Consider the following 12,594-nt stretch of genomic DNA (forward strand, 5'->3'; position numbering starts at 1 on the left):
CAGTGATGGGGAGGGGGCTTTCTGGCCCCTCCTTTTTTTTCATATCTAATATTTTTACATGCTGCTAGTGAGAGAACCTGTTGTTAAAATATTTGAATCCCACCACTGTATATATATCTATATATATTCATTATTATTATTTTATTGACCTTTCAACCTGCCTGACTAACATTACAGAAGTTGCAATTATGTGGTCAATGTACACTCCTGTTACCATATCCAAGAATATAAAACTGGCCTTTACAAAGTAATCTGTCTTGGCTGTGTAGTAGTGGACTAGTATTTTGTAAAATATAGTCACATTACATATGTATTTACATTATTACTATTTACAAATACGTTCTTAAATTTCAATTATTTTTCTTAAAACATAGAACATAAATAAAGAAGTATAGAAAACAATTATCTCTTCTAGGTACGAATTTTGTACTCGGTTGCTGCTTGCTTTAAGTTGCTAAGCCTTATCAAATTTTGCACATGGAGGATGTAAAACAAATAATTTTTTTAGGTTTTATATATGCATTTTGAAAGTAATAAAAAAAAATCATAAATTACTATACCAATACCACAGAATTCTACTGTAATTTAGCAGGCTTAGTAACTAGTTGTATTTGGGTCTAAAAAAATATGATATTTCAAGCTCCATTATGACTTACCTCTCTGCTTTGATTCTACCATGAAAAGGAAGGTGTCCTGCATAAACACTTTGCAAAGGTTGAGGAAACCAAGTGGGGGACATTCTGAGCTTTCGATCAAAGTAGGTGTACATAAGCAAGTTTTTCCAAAAATTGAAGAGGTGGGTGGGGCCATCTTGTTTCATTCACTAAATATAATGATATCTCAGAAAATAGAAAAGATAGGAGGTTCTTATTTTATTGTATTGGGAATTTGGGTTTCTAATTTGTAAGAAACTATGAACTTTGTATTTGAACCAAAGCTGCATTCAACATACAATTTGATACTAAACTTATTGACATACATTCATAAAATAGTAGTTAAATAAAATTCTGAATGTAAGTCTACAAGTGTGATGACATGCTCTTTGACCCTTACCTGTAGCAAAAGGGTTAAAAATCCTCCAACTCTTTCGCTAGTGATTAGGTGGATTACACCAACCAACTGATCACCATTGGAGTTTCTACACTATTAAAATGTTTTATCTTAAAATTTGTCTTAAAATTTATCCATGAATATATGGAATCAGAGTGTTGACTGTTCTGAGTGCAAAACAATTTTCATATTAACATTAAAAATACTTTCTTCATTTGCATAATTTCTAAAAACCTCTTACATATCAAACTTTTTTTTCAGAAAAACTATTTTATATGTTATTTTCTCAAGCTAACTCTATGGATCTGTGAATTTTACCAACCTCATATCCACCATAAAATTTAAAAGGTTGAAAAATGTGAAATATGGTTTTATCTTTTTTAGTATTGACCATGAAGTTCCAAAGTACTTCTCCTGAGAGTTTCTACTTCTAACCTTTTCAGATCTATTTCCTATGTTTATTTTATTTTAGTAGCTAAAGTAGAAGCTTGCCAAACACGAAGCAATGAATCACTCCTCCTCCATTAGACTATTTATGTGACACTGTAATAGGACATTGTCGATAGCAAATAAGCTCATGTGGCACAATTTTTGTAATCCTGGTTCTGAGAACACAGTGGGAGAGGATTTATTGGCTTGTTTATAGTATAGTGGTTGCAGTTAGAATTGTCTAAAGTAATAAAAGTGCAAGAAAATGTTTATGATATGGTACTGTACAAAGTCCTGGTCAATCCAATAAACTTGGTAGGTATTTGGATGTTAGTTACCCTTCTGGGTACATTACTACTAATTACTCATAAATGCTTAATTTTTAGTTATTTGTCTTAAAACATAATACATGAAAAATTATATAGAAAACTGATTTCTAGTACTTACTATATTACAAAATTTATTTGTACTTGTGTGTCGTACTTGCTAATCCTCATTTATCCTCTCGAGTGGAAGGGGAAGACACTTTTGTAGATTTCAAAGGTGTATTTTAGAAACTAAAAAAATATCAAATTACTGTAAAAGCTACTGTAATTTATCTGGCTTTTTAACTATCATAGCAGCAATTTTTATTTGATAGACTTCATCTCCCGTCAATTATAAGTTTCCCCTTCAAGCCAATTACAAATGACTGTCGGATTTATGTAGCTTGAAATATGCTCTTTCTGTTGATTATAACAGAGTGCATATGTATCCTTGAAAGTCCTTGAAATTGAGAATGAAATTTGAAGTGCTTGAAAAGGAGCCTCTCTCTCTCTCTCTTCTTCTTCTTCTTCTTCTTCTTCTTCTTTTTTTTTTTTTTTTTTTTTTTTTTTTTTTTTTTTTTTTTTTTTTTTTTTTTTTGTACTTAAATACTTTAACAGTAGAATATGTTGATGTGGAGTTGAGTGCAATAAATAGTCTCCTTTTTAGTCTACATTTATTTATGTTGAACAGATAAATAGGAATTTTATAAAACTTCTGTAGAATCTGATTGATTTTGATGTAGATTTTAGCTTCCAAAAAGTGCTTGAAATCGGCCTGAGCAACTCAGTATAAACCATGATTATAAGTAGGTGTGAATAGACAAGAGGTTTTAAAAGAAAGGAATAGTGAGTGAGGGTACCCTCGTAGGTTTGCAAAACATATTGATATCTCAGCAAATCAAGAAGGTAGGAGGTTCTTATTTTATATTCTAGCTTGTAAATATCTGAAATTTGAATTTCTAATTTGTTAAACACTATAGACATCATATGGTAGGCATATTAAAACATAAGCTGAGCAATATGACACAAAAAAAAGCATATTTGGCATTTATTTTAAATATCTTCTTTCAAATTAAGAAATTAAAACATATGTTAAAGAGGCCAATATTCATGGGCAAATGCAACATGTACTGATCCCAACATGGCCAATTTTGACACCAGAAAAATTTAAAACTGTCCATATCACTGCTTGGGATCTGCATGTAAGTTAGTTCATGAAAACCTTAAATTGTGCTTTCCTCACTGAAAAACTTAGCAAAAGACAAAAATTACAAAATTGTCTACCTATAATTGGTACAAGTAAAGAATTACCTCTGTACTAAATTCCATGTAAATTTATTGAAACAAAGTTAATTAATTAACAAAATCCCCTAAAATGGGCATATCCCACAGTTTTTGTATGTATATGTATGGGACCTTAAAGAAAGTATCTGAACCAAACTGGCCGAAATATGGTGGAGTAATTGTAAAAAAAAAACCAACTAAAATTATGCTTTTTGTGGCATCTTGGTAAAGATTGGTAAGTCCACCATTTTTTTGTCAGTGCGTAGGACCTGTAGAAAAGTATCTTTGTACCAAATTTCATGGAATCTGAGTAATTGACCACAAAACCCAAAATTATACTTTTTTTGTGAGCTCTTAACCCCCTAAAACGAGTAAAAATGGGCAAATACAACTTTTTTTTATGTCAATATGTTGGGTGCATGAAAATTTATATTTATGCCAATTTTCATCTTGATTTCTGTAAATATGACTGCACAGGAGCCCAAAATATACATTTTTGGGTTGTGTGACCACATAAAATCTTTAAAAAGGCTTTAAAAAAATGACTGGGCATATTGGACTAGGGTATAACCATACCAAGTATCAAGTCAATCTTCCAAGAAATGAAGGAATGGTGATCGATTGAAAAGTGTTTGGAAGTAGAAGAAACAATACAAAAACAGTATGTTTGTTTACAGAAACGTAATTAAAAGCTGAATGACGAACTACATTTTAATGCCAATTTTATTGACATGCAATGATAATACTCGTTTTATTAAATTTTGGAAATAAATAAAAGGTCGTGACATGTACCCTTTGACCTGTCCAATGAGAGAGGGTTAAGAGTATAGGCAAACCCATCAAGTGCTTATAATATTTAAGTTAGATGTAAAACAAAGTAGAAAGCATGGATTGATTAGTTCAAAGGTTACATTCTCCTATGTGCACTAAAATAAAAATCATAAGGTTCCAATCGGATAAAGCCATCTATAATTCAACACGGTATATTTAATTAGCTATACTCACTATTGATCATATGTCTTAGTATAAACTTTAATGAGTTGCAAGTATGTGCACATATTTATTTAATTTCACTTAAATCCTACTCAAATTCATCTTATTGTAACTACCAATAACCTATGTATCAAATGTTTTGATTCACATTAAAACTAGTCTGAAGCACTTTGTATAACATTGCAAAGTTATACAAAACTTACTATTACACCTTGAAGTTCAATATTCTAAATTGTTAAGAGTTGATTTTAAATGTTTAATTTCCAGTTCTTCAATTCTTGATGTATGATTGTGACAGATTTATTATTATATTTTTATTTTAATATCAACATTTGTTTAGATTAAGTTTATATTTAGAAACATACATAGCTTATAGTGTTAGATATGTATTGCGAAATTCCCGCCTAGTCTATAAAGCTGTAGAAGATTCTCGAGTGTAAGAATCAGTAATATATGTGTGTGTACGTAAATGCTAGTGTTAGCATCAGTATTGTTACGTAAAGCTGACAATTTAAGAAAGCCTCCACACAGCTATAAATATAACCAACATGGCATGCCAAAAAAAAGAGTATCTATTATTGGGTTGCTGTAATTGGTGTGCTATAAACTCTGTAAGCTCCAACTGTGATTAACACTTATTAATCAGGAAACTTCAGATATTTGACCAGGAACGTTTATAAATTTCGAACATTACAAACCATTTAACTTCAGTGGATTCACATCAGACATTAGTATTTTTACGAAAACATTACCTAACGTCATCGGTGGAAACTCGGCATGTGATCAGCGAGAACTACAGGGCTAGCTAGCTCCCTATTAAGTGAATTGTACCTACATCAACTCGAAATTAACTTGCTCATCGTAAACCCTTGATAAGACATCAAGGAAGTTGCAAACTAGAAAGAAGACTTTATATTGCTTGTAAGTTTTGTAAAACTTTTGTACATAAATCATTGTTTGTAATAACTGTTATTGTAAATTCTATTAAAATGTATTTGTATTAAAAAAACCATTTGTATCAATGTTATTGGTAAATATAAATTGGAGATGGATTGGCATTTATTTAATTACTAAATCTAAATTACAATTTAACTCAGCTTTAGGCTATTAGAAAATGTAATACATAACGTAATAATGATACATCTATAGTTAAGACAAAGAACATTAAGGATTAAAACAGCTGCTAATTTAATATCTGAAATGAACTTTCAATTATAAATGGCTTACAAGTTACAATTCTGTTGATGCTTTCAACTTATATAATATAACAGAGTAGTTTGATTGACATCTTTGTTTTAAAATAAAAAGATTTTCAAACATTATTAAACACATTTTGAAATATTTTCTTCAGTGTCACTGTTATTGTTCTATTCCAAGTATGACACTAATAGTAATACTACTATTTGGGAATATCCATTGGTTATTATGAAGAATAATTTTGTCTTATGATGCTCTTTAAAGCATGAATAACATTCCTGATAAAAATAAACAAACTAGACATTGTATAACAATTTATCATTAAAAGTGCAGTATCCAATAAAGGCCCTTTGCACATTAAACAAAATCCCACAGAAGCTTAGAAATAAAAGTTGTTACAAGTAGGAGTATAGTATCATTTCTTGAAACTGGAAGATGCTACTGTATTTTGAATTTTGTTAAATGATTTTGATTGTTACATTCTTGCTTTCCAAAAAAAATGCAGAAGCCACTAATAATAAAAAGTAATATTCATACACTACTTCCTCTTCTTATTTATACCATCTGTAATTGTAGACAAGAAACCTTTAAAGGAAATAAATTTAAACGTATAATAACAATGAAATTAGTTCAAGTAGTATCAGTTCCTTAGCGAAGTCTAAAAAATTATGATGGACTTTCTGTAAAGTCCTGAATTTTCGTTATTTTCTGGTCGTATAGTGTATATGTTGGAGATAAATACGATATAGTGTCTTTGTATTAGGAACCATTAGTATAATGGTTACATTCATAGTCGTTAGGTGTCAATTTATCAACTGGAACTACAGCAACTGTGGGCACTGTCACCTTAGTCACAATTGGCTAGAATTGAATTTATACCATAAATACACTTGAGCATATAGGTCAGTGCATAATTGTGCGAGTTATTTCACTTTTTAATTGATTTGTTTAGTCTTGAATTTAAATAATATCAAATTTATTCATCTGTAAAATGCCAAAATACAAGTCATCCTTTCAAGAGCAGTGGCTAACCAATGAGATATTTTCAGAATGACTGGAGGTGGATAAGAATAATGAAAGCAGAGCACGATGTAAATTGTTTGACATTTGCTGTGCTAAGCCATGCTGAAGGAACAGCACACTTGGAGTTTGTGAAGAGCCTAAAACAGGCCAAAGGGTTGTATTTTTTTGTTGCCTCATATGTTCCTTCGATGAGGGTTCAACAAACAAAACTTCAGTATAACGTTGCAAGCTATTTGACTACAACTGGACTTAGCATAAGCTCAAGTAAGCCTATATAAAGTATAATACAAGTCGAGTTGGTACATGAATTTCAATCAATATTGTGTTCAAATTCTATAGCCAGCTTTGTCTCACAAAACACGCTTGATAGTGAAATATTGTGGGTCTTCAAGATATTTTCTTCTCACTATAGCTACAGTTCTTCTTGTGACATTTCATCACTGTTCAGATGAATATTCTCTGACAGCACCATTACAACAAAATTTGCCTGTGGGGGAAAGGAAAGCTGCATACATATCATTGTTTGGCAGCACTCTGTATGTCAAGATTGTACTGGAGTGGCAAGTAATCAGCCAATTATGCAACAAAGAACAAACAGATGGATGTTCAGATTCGTTTCTGGGATGTCAATAGTCAGGTGAGTGCACACTAGTTAAAGGTGATGGGTCTATGAAAAACTATTAATGAAATGAATATCATGATTTTTAGATGATACTTTCACAGTTGAAACATATATACAGCAAAATAATTTAATGTAGTTTAAAATGCCACATTGTTTATTCGTGTGAAACAGATGAATAACTGTTCAAAACCTAAAAAATGAGACACACTCTTTTGGAAATACCTAGATAATTTCATAATTGTACCAACAGTGGCATCTTAAAAATACTTGTCAAACTTCTTACTGCTTCATATCCCAATATCAGCTAATATGCAATCCATGAGTAACATTTAGTTCCATTTTTGGAAGGGGTAATACTGTAGATATATCAGCTTCAATATTTATAATTTTTGTTTTCAAAATGCTTGGTTCCCTTTTGTATAAGTTATTTAAAATTAATATGCCAAACATTTCTCGTTATAAATCAAAATTCAAGATAAGATATTCATTTTGGTTTAAAAGATTAAAGGTTAACCAAGCATTTTGTGCATTGCAGTTTATAACTCGATATTATGTAGAGTTTATGGGATATATATGCAGATTCATTAAAATACTGGAATATTTTAGTCATGTAACATCAAAGCTGTTTTTGCACAAGTGTCCATAGACAAACCAAATGTCAATTCGAAGTTCCATGAATTGCTACATTCCAAGATGATGGCAGAACATGAAAGCACAATGCTGAGTGTCAAATCATCTGAGCTACATGTTATCCATGGAGCATTTCATCATGGCACTAAAGCAACTGGTTAGAAGCTAGATGGGTAGTTTTTCAAGTCTGTACTATTTATGTAAGGACATCTCTATGCATCTCAAACACTTAAAGAATGCCACAGTCAGCAACAAGTTTTCAATGAAATTTTTCAGTCACTACTGGGTGGAAAATGTTGCTATGGTAGAGAGTGTTTGACATATGCACCAACATATGAATATGTAAAAAAGGGCTAAGAAATCATATCAGTCGAGTTCCCCCTACCTGAAGCCTGAGTAATTGTGGTACAACGTTCGAGGTGGTAATAAAAACTTCAGTTTTCATCATAACATGATGAAACTGTGAAAGTTATTCAAAGAAAAAAATAAGTTTGCACAGAAAACTAAAAAATTTAAAAACAATAGTAAAATGTAAAGATGATCTTTCCACTTGGTATGATATTAATAAAGAAAACAATGTATGAATAGAGCACAACAAAACACATCTTCACTATAGCACTGCCAAACGAGAAGTGATAGTTCAGTAGAATCAAATAGAGGGAGTCACATGTATCAGGAGGGTGTGTTGCACTCCTGTTGATGGAGGGTTATCGCATGGTGATTTACATGTGAGATGCAGTTGAACCATGTTGTTCATGGCTATATGGAATGTGAATAAATTTTTGCATATAGAGAGCAGCACTGAACGAGAATAGCTATATCTGTGAATGAAGGTAAGGTACTGTATCATAATTATTTTTACTACAGAACAATGCATAAAGCTAATTAAATCCTCCAAATATATATGATTTTGTGTGTTTAGGATAAATGAGATATCATAAAAATGTCTCATTCCCACATCATTTCTATTCCATAACTATATTACTGAACAAATGTGGCCACAGTAGAATGAGCAAGTTACTGAAATTTATTTAGGGCCTGAAAATATTCCTGAGATCCTGGATGTGACAAAACCCTAGCATCATAAATTGATATTAAAATTTGATTAGTAACAAAAATAAATGAAAAGTAATTAATATTTTTTTTAAATCATAAGCACTTATGTCTTTCTGTTTTTAAGACTAAAAAAAAACTGAAAAGAATACATTGTCATGTCACCATATTTGTAATCACTAACTTTCTTCTTATGTGCATTATTACAGACAACAGTTCAACAATTTTAACAAGTAGAAAATTACTTTAGTTCCCAGAATGTCTTAATTACTTTTTAGTACCTAACTTTGTTACTTACCCTTTAGGCAAAACTATTGCTAAAACTCATTTGGATTAAAATAGAATTATAATGTAAAGCCCTGTATTTAACAAGCAACAATATAGTTATTTGGCAATACACACATTCAGCTAGTGGTCAACCTTTCATGTGAAGTACAAATTCTAAGTATGTTAAACATGTGAAGGTTTTCAAGAAGTACATCTTTTTTTATATGGTATAACAGGTCAAAAATATTATAAGAAAGTGTGGACAGTAACTAGCGAACCATGATACCAGATAGGGAAGATGTGGGCCTCAAGCCTCTGAGGGCAAGAATTCACAGCTCACAGATACGGTATGTTGAGAAAACTCCAATAGTTAGATAAAACGAACGACAAAATGAGCCAATGTCAACAAAAAACAGTTACCGGAATGATGATGAAAATCAAGGGTGGGATACTGGTAGTAAAGAGTTTGAGTTATAGGGTTTGTCTCTGTACACCCTGAGTTAATTGTCTTGGATGATTTTTGCCAAAGATATTAGATAAGGAACAGAAATAAGTTCTGTAAGGACTAATAACAAAGTGGACTTTGGTTACAGTCTGATAAAATGGTCCATTTGTTGCTGGAAGATCCCACTTCTACCAGCTGAGTTAAAAAACTACTTTTCAAAGTAGATCTGCTAAATTTCTTGAACAATTGGAAAAACACTAAGAATTGTGTATATAATTCTGTGTTTCTGATTCTAAACGGCACTTCTCTGACTTCATAAACTTCTCCATGTATGTTATTTCTGATCTAGTCTAACAATGTTTCACTTAAGGTTCATTAATGTATAGAGAGAGAGAGAGAGAAAAGTGAAGAACATCATGGTTTCGGAATAGTAGCAATAAGAAATGTCAACATAAGAAACTTTCAATTCTTTCTTGGTGTTTGAATATAATTCTCCAACATGAGACCTTCTTCTCAGATTATTCACAATGATAAATTGTGGGAGATAAGTATTTGTTTCACTTAACAATCAACTGATAAACTTTACATTTATGAACAGGTTGAAATAGTCAATTGGGTGAAATCCTGTTGTTTCAACTTTCATATCAGCATTTGAAGGTGTTTAATTTGCCTGCATCCAGGGTCAAATTAACTGTTCTTACAAGTTACCTTTGTATTCCTTATTTTGAGGTGCATTTCCTTCAGTATCCTCATCTTCTTGATCTTCATTCAATTTCACACCGTCTAAATCTTCTTTTGTTTCTTTTTCAGGGTAATCAACATTGTTAACATCATAACCACTTTTCCCTTGAAGGAAAACTTATCATTGTCACCCAAATCAGTTCAGTGATGCTCTCTCGTTATTCAACTCGTATTGTAAAGGAACATTATGTTTTCATTTCAATAAATAACCATTTTTCTATTGAATAATCACATGAATCAAATTCAAGATGGTCAAACAATCATTTACAAAATTGAGTAAATCTTTCTTTTGCAGATCACTTGTATAATTTGTATTTGTATAGAAAATACATATTCAGTATGGCCTCAAAGCATATCAGTGAAACATTAAAGGGTTAAAGGTTAATAGCACTATGAAAAGAATCGACAAATAAAATTTCTCAAGAACTCTCCCAATCTTGTTGTGTCTATTACATCTGACTGCAATCTATTCCAAAGGTTGACTATCATTTGAAAAATTATATTGTCTTGTCTACCTTGACAAATCTTAAATCTACATCCCCTAGTCCTACCACCCTTACCAGTAAATATACTAAAAAAAGATTATGCATAAATCCTAACTATTCCCATTATAATTTGGAACACATCAATTAGATACCCTCTAACACTTCTTTTCTCAAGAGTAAATAATTTTAAGGACCTTAACCTGTCCTGAAATGATAGCCCCTCCATTACAGGAATCATCTTAGTAAGGCCTCCTTTGAACCCCTTCCAACAACTTAATGTCCTTCTTAAAGTAAGTAGCTCTTAGTGAGGCGTAACAAAAATAAAAATGTACAAATAAATGATAACTTCCTTTGACTTGCATTCAGTACTTCTTTAGTTACAACACAAAATGCTATTTGCTTTCTCACTGGTCATACACTGCCCAGAAGGCTTAAGAGGCTGACAGACCAAAACACAAAGATATTTTTCTTCCAAAACACTACTGAGTTAGTTTCCATGAAAGTAGTAATTTGTTTATATTTAGGTAACCTACGTGCATTCCCTTGCATTTAACCTAATTAAATGCCATCTACCATTTATTTGCCAAATGATCCAAAACCCTTTGTAAAACAAGAGAATCCTCCTCATAGCCAACTACTGTGAACACTTTAGTCTAGACATCAACAATCCAATTTTTTTTACATGTAACAAATCTACAATGGGAAATTTATACAGTAATTGATTCACATATTTATGTTCCAAATCAAAATTGCTATTTCTTATAGAATATATGCATTTTCTATGGATACATGATTCAGTAATCTGTACATGGCTCTTCAAGAGACGGGCAATTGAGTCAAGCACGGTAGTGACCGTAAGTAAAGTGCATGAATCCTTGTGAATTATAGCGTGTGTTTAAGTTAAACTGACTGTGGAAATTAAGTGTATTGCAAAGTTGTATTGTGAAAGAATAAACTAGATTTATTTAAGAAAAACTTGTATCGCTGAAGTTTCTGGGAAAGAATTTCTACGGAAAATTAACAAACGAACAGAGACATAACAATACTTATAAACTATAACAAATATCAAGAAGTCAGTGTGATTTATGCTATAGTCATATCAAGTCACAGTGTTCCAAAACAAAGATACATACAAATACCAACATTGTTTATACAAGAAAGCAATACATGTTCTATGTATTAAATGATGACTTATGTGAAGATAATGAGATAACATGCCACTTTGATTATGCAATTCCTTTAATTACTGATGAAATATAAACTGATAACTGTATTGTACATACAGTTGCTCTTTCTTTAGCAGTTGCATGACAACCCTTACTAGTTTATACCCTTATATTAACTGAATGATAATGCATATTCAAACAATGGTATCCACTGTATTCAAATCGACTGACTGAACTATCCTATTTGGATATCTTGACATTCACAAGAAATACTTCATCAGAAATGTGCTTGGATTAATGAAATTCCACTGGACACTCAAAACTTTAATATCACCAAACTTGACCATTCCTTTATCAATATCATTAACATATATCAAAAAGAGTAGAAGTCTCAGCAAAGAGCCTCAACATACCCCACTTGCAACTCCAATTTAGTTTGATTGAAGTCAATTTATTACAACCCTATGTATCCTCTCTAACCAACTCTAAATTCATTGAGCTAACTTATTCCTCACACCCAAAGACATTTTTATTTATTATTAATCTTTTATGTAGCAATTTGTTAAAAGCCTTCCAAAAATCCAGGTATACCAAATCCACACCTTTACCTCCCTGTACATCAGCAGTGATATCTTTGCAGAATATCAAGATTAAGAGCAAATATGTTTCATACTAAAAGTCATATTGTTTTAAAAGATAGTACTTGTAAAGAAACAAGAAGGAGCACTGCTCAACAATGGAAACCCCAAAAAATATATCTTAAAATCTATCTTACTTAATGACAAATAGCTTTGAATGATATTTGCTGTATTTTCTGATTTTACAGGATATTGTTACGTCTCCGTTCGTTAGTTGATTTTCCGTAACTTCGTTCCCACGAAACTTTAGCGACACAAGTCCTTTC

At 31.4% G+C, this 12,594-nt stretch overlaps 1 long non-coding RNA gene across 1 annotated transcript in view; it reads left to right on the top strand.

The window, feature by feature from the left end:
• The first annotated feature begins 5,091 nt into the window (after window positions 1-5,091).
• The window catches only part of LOC111085682, a 15,308-nt gene continuing 7,805 nt past the window's right edge, over window positions 5,092-12,594 (top strand). The window contains exons 1-2 of the long non-coding RNA XR_002610498.1: window positions 5,092-5,189; window positions 9,107-9,111. This is a non-coding gene — a long non-coding RNA (uncharacterized LOC111085682). The remainder of the gene's footprint in view (window positions 5,190-9,106; window positions 9,112-12,594) is intronic.

This window comes from Limulus polyphemus, unplaced genomic scaffold (assembly GCF_000517525.1).
Source record: "Limulus polyphemus unplaced genomic scaffold, Limulus_polyphemus-2.1.2 Scaffold551, whole genome shotgun sequence".
NCBI lineage: Eukaryota > Metazoa > Arthropoda > Merostomata > Xiphosura > Limulidae > Limulus > Limulus polyphemus.